This window comes from Lissotriton helveticus, chromosome 2_2, assembly GCF_964261635.1.
Source record: "Lissotriton helveticus chromosome 2_2, aLisHel1.1, whole genome shotgun sequence".
Lineage (NCBI taxonomy): Eukaryota > Metazoa > Chordata > Amphibia > Caudata > Salamandridae > Lissotriton > Lissotriton helveticus.
Window position 1 is genome coordinate 190,267,490 of NC_136060.1, and position 12,744 is coordinate 190,280,233.

Here is a 12,744-nt window from a genome sequence, read left to right on the forward strand (position 1 = left end):
GATGTTCAGTTGTGTGTTGCAGTGGTTTCCACAGTTTCATGCAAATTCAGAAACAGGTCCTATGGAGCAGCCAGGCATTAAGGAACTGGCTGGCATGGCCAATAAAGTAACAAAAGCCCCGAGCTCCAGGGAGCCACCTTTGCAAAAGTGCTAGGTGGTGGGCCAGGGCGGGGGGGGGAGAGGTGCTCTCTGTGTACTTAGCAGTGGGGGCCTCCTCAATTTTTGGTATGCCACTGGGGATGGCTCAGATCCTTTATCCTTCATCACATAGACCTGAACAAAATAAAAGTGGAAGAGGCGTGATATGTTGCCTAGGCATGTGCCACAGTGGGCACATGCCCCTCCTATGCAATATAGGCCTGGCGGGATATACCATGTCCTCTGCGCCCTGGCAGTATTTGCAATAAAAGATTTCATAAAAGTGTCAATGAGGGGGGCCCGTATTCAAGAGTAGCACCAGCAGGCCCAAGGCAACAAGACATGAGGCCCAGTGCTAGCAGGTTGTAGGCCTTGTAGTCCTTATTAGTGTTGGTATGATTTGGTAGACTTTAGGCTCTGTTTTAGCTTGCAGTGCCAGCTGATTCTGGTAAGATATTTCACATCCACTTGTGTGTCAGTGGCCAGGTGGTGTCCCTGTCCTGGTAGTCCTTGCGATCCTTCGGTGCAGCTGCCATTTCTCACCGGTAGGTTGGACGCCGCTGCCTCGTGATCCAGACACCGAGGTGTACATGCCTACCCACCTCGGGTACTCCGGTGGCTCTATGGATAATAGAAGGCTCCGATCTCCTCACCTGTGATGCTGGGGAAGGCTGTGGGGGGCACCTTTCAGGGCAGCCCTCCCATTGGCACCCCAAGGCTCTTAACGGGATGGAATGTCAAAGTTTCAGAGCGGCGAAGGGAGAACTCTGCATTAGGCAGACATCTAGGCCGGTGCCTAGCCTAGCCCCGCCTCCTGAGATGAGTTATATAGTCGAAACATACAACAAAGGAAAGACAAAAATGCAGTAGGCATATACCTTCAAGTCAAACTGTATGAAAGGAAATTAGTATTTTTAATAGAAAAGAGATGTCTGCTTGTGGAATTTTTTTCGCAAAGTTATATTTTGAGCAATCAACGGTAGAAACTTTGTTAGTACCATAGAAAAAAAATCTGTTTATCCGTGCAAAGAATGCTAAGTATCTCTTGCATCGAGATTTAGCGATTTCTAAAAAACTTTATTGTGGTATGAAGCAAAAACTACACAAACTTGAGTGTTACATATTTTAAAATATTGTTACCATGGCAAAAGTACACAATAGCGTAAGGCTACATTGAATGTTAAGTACTTCCCAAGATCCACAAACTTTCCCATAAGACAGTAGTGCTTCAAAAGCAGTACCTAATAGAATACCAACTATAATATTTAATTCCTGTACTCGAGAGAAGCAGGAGGGTCCTGTCCGGGTCTAGCCGCTACCTGTAACGCTCAGGAAAACACCTTTTGCCGCTTGAGAGGACACCGCCGACCCTCCTACTGTCGGTACTTTGTTTGGGAGCAGGAGCGGGACTGGGCTACACGTCCCAGTCTCCTTTGCCACCACTGCAACTGACCAGCTGACCACGCGCCCAAAGGCGCCTACTTAACTGTCGGAAACCTCCCTCAGCGCTGGTGCACACGGGAAAAGCCCGGGCCAAGGGCTGGCCCGTCCACGCCCATCGCAGGCTGGGCTGGGCCTATTCCCTTTCATCTGCATTTCTGTTAAGGTACAGTTTATCCCTTACTATCCCGGCCCATAACTATGTTGAAAGGAAAGGGATGTAAGGAGAAGTCCGGAGGGAGGGTCGGAGCAACATTGGACTCTTTCCTAGTAAGAGGGGCAAGCGTTCTCTCCCATCAGATAGAGTTGACCGAGAGACGTCTCTCTCTAGACTCTACTTCACTAAGATGTATTCCATCCCCGACACCACCTCCCGAGTCTGACACCTTGCCACTTACAACATTGCCAATTCCAGTAACCCAAACAGTTCTGGTATTAGATAAGAGTGGCCATCTCCCTGTAAACCACATCACAGAAGCTGCCCCAGGAAGGGGCCTAGACCGGTCCCCCCAGATTGTCTCCCCATTGAATCGTTCCTCACCGCTGCCACCCACCAAAAGAACCAGAGCAGGTGGGGCCATCAATGGTGCAATACTCAAAAAACCCAAGAACATCCGTGCTTCGAAACCTAAACCTGCCCAAACGAAGGCCTATGCCACAAAATCTTTGTTACCTCCGGATCCTAGCGGCTCAGAGGCCGGGCTGGAGATTATAGGAAAAATAAATGAGGTACTGGATCCCATTCTTGACAAATTGACCCAAATCGAGTTCCACCTGACGGAGTTGGAATTGCAGAATCGGACTCTACTTGCCAGAATGCCTGCTATCCACGCCCCTCACCCATTATCATCCATAACTCAAAAACCATCAAGAGAAATTCGGGATACTCCTCTAGTGGCAAATTTGAAGCAACCACTAGCATTGTGTTTACCACATGGAGGTCTTACCAGTCATCTAATGCAAGACTCTAACACACCCCAAAACGCCAATCCAATTGGGCACACGCAAAGTTCTTTAGGCCCAAAGGAAAGAGCCATCACCTCCCAGCCATTACTATCCCAGAAGGGTAAAATGAGAGTTGCACACAAGGCAATTACCCAAGATCAAAATGTCGGAGCGCAACAGATTTTCCGGCAGCATATCCTTCATCTTCCATATGCTACTGTCCCATTAGTCCTGGTTTAGGCAAACGTCCCTCTCCTCCGTGAAAACCAGAGTGAAACTACTGGACAGTTAAAGGACAAATGTTTGCACTGGTTACTTCACAATGTTAACGTGACCAATCCGGGGGGGGGGGGGAGGTTTTGGCTCACAAATTGACTATGGCCAGGAGAGTGGAGGGACATGCATCAAGGAACACCCAGATAATACCCCTAGCGTTGGAATACTTTTATGCTGGCCATGATGATCCATGGGGGAGGGCTCAAATGGACAAAACTAGGAACCTTTTAACTGACTGGAACATAAATCCTGGGATTATTCTACAAAATAGATTTGCTGCCCTGTCTAACAGGAGGATTGTGATTGACTAACCTTGTCACCATCCCAATTATTCAGCAAATCTCCCATCATGGCCATAGCAGAAAACAGCTTACAGCCACCTTTACCTAATCCAACACCTCTTGAAGCAGTCCCTGTAGATGTGACTCGGGCCCAAGGAACTCAGGGGCATGGGCAGACACCCCCGAATATAATTATGGGCTCAAGAGCAAACATGGTATTGTGGAATGTGTCAGGCTTAGCCTCCAAATTAATGAACCAACATTGGCTGAATGAGTGGCAAGCTATGGAGTTAGTTATATTCCAGGAAACCTGGGCAATACACCCTCCCTTCTTCACAGGGTTTCATTCCTTCCACTCCCCAGCTGTGTCTGCAGCTTCAGGAAGCGCAAAGGGAGCTTACTTACACTACCTTCAAATACCTCACCACTCCAAGTCAGACAAGTTAGCCCGCTACACACCCTATTCTAGATACTAGAGTTGGTCTTTAGGAAACAGAATATTTGTACTCTTGTCAACTTCTATAACAACGAATTTGGGAGAAACTCTAGGGCTGTGGTGGATGCTTTAGCGGTGGAGATTGACAAATTGTATAAAGGGAAGAAAGGGGGAAACGTGAATCTCATATGGGCGGGGGATTTTAATACCCATCTATGTAAATTTACTGGGACTAGAGTCTGTGGTGTAGAAACCACCAACGTAATCCCCTCCTGCAGTTTTCGCACAAAACACAACTTGTTATCTCAGTGGACTTTGCTTACATTAAGCGAGTCTAATGAAAAAGGGCAAGGGTCAACTTTCAGAAGAGGCACTCAGGTAACTACTATTGATTTCATCTTAGTGTCTGGGCATCTACTTCAGAAGGTAGACCTTAAGAGCATTAGGTTCTCACCCCGTAGCGACGATGCCATCCTACTGACTCAGCTAAACATCCTTTCTACACCCAAACAACATAATCTGGTTCTTATGCATGTGAATCTGTCCAGAAAAAATGGTTATTTATTATTTATTTATTTATTTATTGCATTTCTAAAGTGCACTATCACCTAACAGGCATCTTGGCGCTAGTAACTCAACCTGCCAACCTCAGGGGGGCCTTACTGTAGCCAACCCCTAAGTCTTGGGAAATAGCCATGTTTTTAAATTCTATCTAAATGGAAGGAGATCACTAATTTGTCTCAGCTCGAAAAGTAAGGTGTTCCAGAGCTTTGCAGCAGCGATATCAAAGGATCTCCCTCTGCTCTGACTTTTTTGAATCGGGGGATTTTTATCAGTTTTGCTCCAGATGAACGCAAAGTTCGGGGTGGGACATACCACTCAAATTTGCGTTGAAGGGAAGTAGGACCCCTTCCATGCAGGGCCTTAAATACTAGGCAGAGTGATTTGAACTTGATTCTTTGTTTCACGGGGAGCCAGTGCAACTCCGCCAGGGCCAATGAAGCGGAGGACCGTCTCGACCAGCCTAGTACCAGCTTAGCTGCAGTTGACTGCAGCCTCTGCATCCTGTCCACTAGAAAGTTTGGAGATTCAAGGAGCAGGGCATTGCAATAGTTAACTTGGCTAAGTATAGTACTGCGTGCTATCAAGGAACGCGCCAGAGGGGGGAGCAACGGAAAGATCTTCCGTAGAGAGCGAATGATGGCCAGGCAACAACCCACCACTTTCGTGACATGCGCCTCCAGGGTAAGATTACAATCAAATGTCACACCCAGGTTGCGAACTGTCTTGACAGGCTGGCCAAGATTAGAGGATTCTGAAGGCCAGAAGTTACGAGGCAACACAGAAGGGACCCTTTCCATGGCACAATAAAGCACCTCAGTTTTAGATACATTAAATTGTAGCGAGTTATCCCTCAGCCACAATGACGTCTCTCGCAGGCAACTGTGAAACCCCTCTAAAGAGATTGACTGAGCTCCCTCCAGGGAGAGAATTAATTGCGTATCATCCGAGCAATTAACGATCTTAATGTTATAGCGCTTGATGACCGCCATCAGGGGTCTTATGTAAATATTAAAAAGAATAGGGCTAATGGCCGAGCCCTGTGGCACGCCATGCGAGACACAAGTAATGGCAGATTGGTAGGGGGAGGGACGCTGCCTGCCTGACAGAAAAGAGTGGAACCACCTAAGGGCGCAGCCCGTCACTCCCACCTCTTTCAATCGTCTCAGTAGGATTGTGTGGTTAACCATATCAAAGGCGGCAGACAGGTCAAGCAGAATAAGTACAGCTGCCTGACCCCTGTCTGCCCGCCCCTGAAGTTCGTCCATCACGGTCACCGAGGCCGTCTCGGTGCCATGTGCTGGCCGAAACCCAAACTGCTCCTCCTCCAGAAGCTTAGCTTGTTCTAACTGGTTACCAACTGTAATCGACAGTGGTAATAATATCAAATTTGGTCCCTGAAATTCTGGCACACATAAAGAAAGACATTATAGAATGCCTGCGAGAAGACCTAAGCCCCATAGACATGGTCACCAGATTCACTGCCCTTCTGGCAAAAATAAATATAGCAATTACGCGGCAAAGTCATCAAACTTCGCCGTAAAAAAGGGGTGGTTCGCCTTAGCCTGCACTAAAGCCAAAACAGACCTTGTAAACGCCTTAAAAAACCTCCCCAGGGATTACCCTAAGATCCGTTTACTACGTGTAGAATATAAAATAGCCAGGAGGGTGAGAGACAATGATTTAAAAACACCGGCGTGGAATGATCTTGAACAAGCAGCCAGCTCTGGCAGCAGCAAAGCTTTCTGGGAAGTTATAAACGCACCTTATTTAAAAGATACTAATGACCCCGTACTAGATGTTCACGTAGACGAGGAGTCTTGGGTGAGACATTTCGAAGAAATATTTTGGTTAACCTCTCCTGTGGAGAAGTGTGGCTCAGTGGTTAGAGGCGGCAGACCCGGAAGCTGAGATCAGCCGTGGACCAGGGTTCGATTCCCCGCCTCGGCGGGTCTCGGGCTCAAAAAAAAAATTCCACGGACTCGACTATTCTCGCTCCGGTGCCTACTCGACTCACAGGGTCACACTCTGCGACTCTGGGCAATAGCTTGCTTAATCTCCACTACGGCCCCTCGCGGCGGGATGCCTGGCTTTCACCTTGTGAATACCCTGGCGGGGTATCTCTCACAGGGGAATACCAGGACGGGTTCCCTAAGCAAGCGCCTTGAGACCCCTGGGTGAAACGTGCGCTATATAAATCGAAATACATTTACATTTACATTTACATCCTGTATTTACACAAACACCCTCCCCAACTAACACACCTCAGGAAGGACTAGTCTTCACTACCCCCGAGCTCCGAAGTGCACTAAAATCCTGTTTCCCTGGTAAGGCACCAAGGCCGACTGTGTTCCGATTGACCTCTTCCAAATTGATTGCAACATGTGGGTCCCCTTACTTACAAACACTTTTAACAGCATTGTGTTAGCAGGCCCACCACCTTCGTGGAGCCAGAGCGTAATAGTCCTGATTTATTAAAAAAAAGAGATAGGGCTTCACCAAAGAATTACTGCCCTATAACCCTCCTCGATACCACTGCCAAACTAATAGGGAGGGTCCTATTGGCCAGACTGGAGGAGTGGGCAGAATCACATAACATAATCATGAAGGTACAATATGGATTCCGGAGAAGTATGGGGACAGTCGACCAGTGCCTAAACCTTTCTCTAACCATAGGGAAGTTCTCAAAGGGCAGAAATGGGAAACTATACATGGCCTCCATGGACCTAACATCGGCCTTTAACTGTGTGTCACATTCTAGGCTATGGTCCATGATGGAGGACATGTGTATAGACCTGCCGATTATTGGGTTCATCCACCAGCTGTATGCCAATGCTTCTGCCTGTGTAAGGTATGGTAGATAGGGGGAGTGTACACGTCACTTTAAAACTGAAAAGGGAGTTAGACAGGGGTGTGTGCTCGCCCCGTTCCTTTTCTCAATCTATATGAACGGAGTCGAGTCCTCCCATTCTGTCCTCTCTTTGGACGTACCCCAATTTGACCAAACCCCCTCCCGACTTTGGCATACGCTGATGATGTGGTGTTGATGGCAAGAATGGCCCTGGCCCTACAAAAACGAATTAAAGCTTATGCCATCTATATGGCTTCCCTTGGCTTAAAAGTAAATGAAACAAAATCTATTATAATTATGGCCATAGAGACCAGAGGAGAGAAACTCCCGGATTTCCAGATGGCCGGCAATGAAATTAAGGTGGTGGACTCCTTTCCATGCCTAGGAGTGCTCTTTGATAAGGATCATTCTTGGTCCAAACTAGTAAAAACAAGAGCCCATGGTATGCAGAGGAGCCTAAACACATTTAAAAGATTTGCAAAAAAGTTGGGTGGAAACTCACTGGACGTAACAAAAAATATTTAACAAGCCAAAATAAAATCAGCCACAACATATGGAGCAGGCGTGCGGGGGATGGCGAATGCTTGCCTGTTACAGCGAATGGAAGACTCCTTCTTTAAAAACTGTGTGTACTTACCCCAATCGGCTTCAAATTATATTTTACGTCACGAATTAGGGCTCCCGTTTTTGAGCGACACCATAAGAATGACCCCGGTCCTCTTGTGGCTATCAATTTGGCAAAGAACTACGGTCGACTTGACACAAACTATTATAAGAGAATGCTGCAACCTAGATTATTACAACAGAATTGGGTGGCTAAATCATGTAGAAACTATATTGAAGTCTATAGGGATGGAAAAACTCTTTCAGGACCCTGATTCCTGTAAGGGGGTCACGAAGAAACGGTTAAAAGATCTATGTTCTCTGGACAGGTATGGCCAGCTATGGGTCACATTGGCGGTGACAGTGGCCAAGAGGGACATTGCGCAGAAGTGGGGTGCCCCGGAATTGCCTACGGTGGCTGGCTGGATCAGGAATATGGACCTCCTCATGGTGAAAGAAAGAGCGGTTTACGTGCTGCGGGCCTGCCCGCGTAAGTGGAATAAGGTGTGGACACCATGGAATAAGTACAGGGGAGAACCGTGTGAACCCCTACCGGAACATGAGGACTTGGACTCGGAAGAGGAGGAGGATTAGTAGGGGTGGGCATACATATTAACTCGGGTTGATGGTGGGGTGGTGCGGGAATGTGGTGCTACCTTTGATGTCGTGCTGAACATGTGCAATGGCTAACAAATGACTATGGGCGGGACTAGCCCTCTACCGAGTGATGACTTTAGTTGGGTTTTAATGTTTCTCTATTTTTGTTGTAAGTTAATTTTGCCAGGAAAAAATTATTGTACCAAACACGAGCGGACCACGAAATGGAACAGGGGTAGGGTATGAAGATGAGATGAAGGCCGAGAGTCTTAGTAGCTTGTGATTCATTTGTGTCCATATTAGAAGGGTAACCACACTATGTAAGAATGCGATCTGATGCCTCCAATTCTGTTGATGATAACTAATATCGATATGACAATGATAACTAAAAGAAATATTGTTACTGTGTAGTGTAGCTCCTATTTTCCCAATAGGCTCTGCGCATTGGAATAGTACCTACAGCAGTAAAGGCCTAGGCCAGACGTTAACTAGGTCTACTACTGTCGATACTAGACTTAATTTTTGGGTTTGCCAGCTAAGCTCAGAGTTCGCTAGAAACTTTCTCGAATGTTCAAGGAAGGAATTAACTCCCCTGATTAGACAAGAAGGGATTTAGTTTCTGACAACCATAGAACATGACAACTTTGCTCTCCCCTAATCAAGAGTCAATCTCGAGAGTCGTGTGAGCACAAGGCAATTATTTTACTCAGTCAGTACGTGCATTCTTAGTCTCATCAGAATGTAGAGAAAAGGAAGAGACGGGCGTGTTCAATAAAAGATGTTATTTATTGATCAGTCTCTTTTCTCGTACAAGAGAAATGGATCGATATTATTGCAATACTTATAGTTAAGTAAAGTGCATACATTAAAAGCAATAGTATAAAATAATACTGTAAAAACATTGATATGGTTTCTGAGCCATATGATGTTTAAAATGATTAAAATATATTTACATACACATATACATTTTGACTAAACGTGCTCAACTGGTGTTTCTAAATACGCCTACCCCGTGTACCTGACCTAAGTCTAATGCGTGGGCGGGAATAGAAAGTTACAGTTTAAGTTAAGTTTGTTTTTGCCAAGTGAATAACTAAAGAATTCTCTGTGAGGGGTTATTCAGTTCTGTACCTGGAAGTTAGGATGAATGAGGAATGGTATCTCTTTCTCTGCTCTCGATATCCCAGGCTGCCTGCGAGGGCTGCCCAGAAACGCCGGTGCTGGGTCTCTCGGCTTGAGATAGCAGCGCGTCTCTCAGCGCGTCAGGAAGGCGGGGCTGCTGCCAGCGGGGTCTGCTTCTGCTCTCGGCTTCGGCAAGTATGGCTGCTCCGTCTTGTCACCACGCGTGTGTTTGCATAGGGCAAGATCGGCAATATTTATACCTTAAAGGTGCCGAGATTGACGTAAGGATGGACATAGATACGTCAATAAAGATGTCATACGATTTGCTCGTTAGCACATTCTTTACTAAAGTTCTCTGTGAAATCAAAACAATGGCCGCACGGATTTTCCAGGTTGTCATAGGTTTGATTTGTTATGAGAACGTCGTATGCCTTATCAGGGGCTGGAGGAATGTCGCTTGTCTAATTAGATCTCAAGCGTTATGACCTAATCAGATAACACGTTCCTGTGCCGTAGTGTGACTGCGTCAGATAACGGTATCTGCATCATGGGGGTTTTCTTGCCTCATGGGCTGACTGTTAGTTAACTTGATAGTTAGTTTAACCAGAATAGGGTCAGGAATAGGGGGATCGATTCAGAACCTATAGAAATACACGACACCCACTCCACGCTAACTATGGTCATATCTACTAATCTATGCATAGTATAACATAGTACAACATACTATAGAGTATAGTGTATACCTTACCACCCCAAAATACATAAATGCATTTCGAAATTTTCAAATATACTGAAAAATTGCAGTCATATATATTGTATGCACTTAAGCTATGAATTAAATGCAAAAGTAAACACGCATTGTTATGCATTATTGCTTATTGGTATATGAGAAATACACATGAAATGGCTCTTAATATAGCTATACAGAAAGGAAGTTCGAGACCATCTCATCACATAATAAAATATTTGTGAACATCCCAGCGGGCAACTAAAGTTTATAAAGTATCTAAAAATAGAAATCTTAGTTCTCTAGGAATAGTTTCTTACTTTAAGCAGAAGATAAGTGTCCCGAAAAATTTGTGAAAAATAATTTGGGGCTGCTAAAAAATTGTTGTCCGTGAACTGGTGGGAAGAATTGTTCATGTGACTTTATTTTTAAAGTTGAAGGCCGAATTCAGGGAACGCCGTGTGCGAGCTTGCTCAAAAGTCTCTATTTCTGTTCTGGAGAGAACATCATATCATTCAGGCTTTCGAAAAAACTGTCAACAGCTTCATGGGAAAGTTCCACTAAGTCGGAAATAGGGGTAACCATGCATTCGTGCGCATGATTGTCTGCATTGACATTCTGATTCGCATTGCTGACAGAAGGTCGTACCTGTTCGATGCTGCTTTCATCTTGAACTTCACTACTCTTCAATCGCAGTGGTGAAGATTCCAGGAATGCCGTCATCAGGATTGGCAGCCTTTGAGGGCAGCACAAAGCGTGAACCTTGGTAGGAACCAACAGTGTATCTGCATCCACTGGCGCATCCGATTGTAGCGTCAGACAGGTGTCTAACACGCATTCTTCTCCGCATAGCAGACACCTTAGTACAGGTAAAACACATCTTTGCCACATTGGTCGAAATGATAGAAACCAAGTCATGTTCAGGTCTCTAAGCCGGGAGAGTCCCAGGATTTTTGATATCCGGTCCCGGTATCCAATGGCTAGGATCGTATCTTCCATTGTCGCGAGAGTTTGATCTGTGACATGGGTTGCCATAACGAAAAATAAGGACTAGGAATAGGATTCCTGCAATTAGTCCCAGGATCAGGGGAAGTCCGCCAAAAATCGAATGGACGAAATCTGGAAAAATACCCAGTATGGCTTTGAATGGTGTTAATGCCATCGAAAATACTGTCTTAAATACCCCTGAGATCCCATTGGTATCAGAAATATTTAAGATTTCGCTCAGGATTTCCGCGAAATGTACGGGGGAATTAGTTGATAATAATGTATGTATCTCTGCAGTCGTCCTTGCGACTTGTAGATCATACGTTTCTTTTGATGACGTGAGCCTTGTAGGCGTCTGAAGAAGCACTGTTTTCATTCTGCTTAAAGTATCTATTCGAATAGAAGTAATTTTCAAACTGGGCCATGCCCTTGCCTCCCTGTCTGGAAAGGAGCTGGGGAATAAAGAACGTCCACAGCACTTGACCTTCGCCGTCGTAGTGACTAGATAAGGAGTCCCGGGCCTAAGACTACAACATCTGCGGTCTACAATAAGAATGTAACTCCCATTATAGAGTCTTTGAAAGAATGGTTCTATTTCAGTTGCAGGTGCGCCTTGCTGGTGACATGAAAGGTTGTATGAATTCCCTTCACAGGCTCCGTGCAAACTAATACCGTTACACAGAAGCGTGCCGCTTAGTGACATAGCACAATTGTTGCCACTAAGAAACACTTTCTGTCCTTTATTACTGACACATGCATGTGAATAGGGCAGGTTCCAAGTTGTTTTAAGGTGCCCCTTTCCCAATTTCTCGTACATGCCAGCCTGTATATATTTTTGGCAGTATTGAAACCTGAAGGTTGAGATTGGAATATTTATGATTCCGTGGATTATCCATTCACTGACAGGTCGTTCTGACATTGTCATTGGTAATCTTTCTAGTTTTTCAATGCTCAAGATTGTATAATCAGCACCCTTTTGCGCCATACCGATTTGTCTATCAGTAAGGTTAAAGATTTGGAATAGTGACGTTGTGTTGATTAAACGCCAAGGCACATAGCCTGAACGCAGATTTTGTAACGTCCAGCCAAGCTGTACAATAGAACGCAATTGTGACTGACCATGTTGTAATAACAGTAAGTCTTGCGATAATATATCGATTGCTGAAGACACAATGCTGTCCAATGAAAAAATTCTGGAGGACAGAGTCATTAACCCATTGTCCACTACAGAAAGTGATTTTTCCAAATTGATACGGTCAATTTCCCGTATTCTTTCTGCTGTTTCAATTTGAGTAACCTTCCAGGCCTCATTGTATGCTGCATATACAGAGGCTGCTATGAAACGCTTTTGACGCTGTTTGCGTGGTCCCATTATGAAATCACGCAAGTCAGCACCATCAGTAAGTAAAGTTTGGTGTTGCTTAATTTCAGGCACTGTGGAAGTTTGTAGCCATTGAAGGCATAATTTGCCCACACTGTAGGTTGTTATTATCCCTGGGTGATGTCTTTGGGGATATCTAGGGTCTGGCCTGGTCATTTTGAAACCCTGTGTTTTATTCAGGAATCTATCTTGACAGTGATTTGTATCTGTGGGCCAGATCAACCATTGTTTCCAATCAGGATGTGTTCTGTTTTGGTTTAATATATGGTTTACGTCTATCTCTTTATCTGTATCAGAGCTATTGCTAAACATTGTTGGCTTTGGAATAGACGGTTTAATTAAATCTTTGATTTTTGCTAAGCCAAGACAGGTGGTTTGTTGAACAGTGTCATTTAAAAA

General features: G+C 45.2%; 1 protein-coding gene across 1 annotated transcript in view; it reads right to left on the reverse strand.

The window, feature by feature from the left end:
- FAM114A1 (family with sequence similarity 114 member A1) overlaps nucleotides 1-12,744 on the reverse strand; it is a 271,172-nt gene that overhangs the window by 119,538 nt on the left and 138,890 nt on the right. The window lies entirely within an intron of this gene.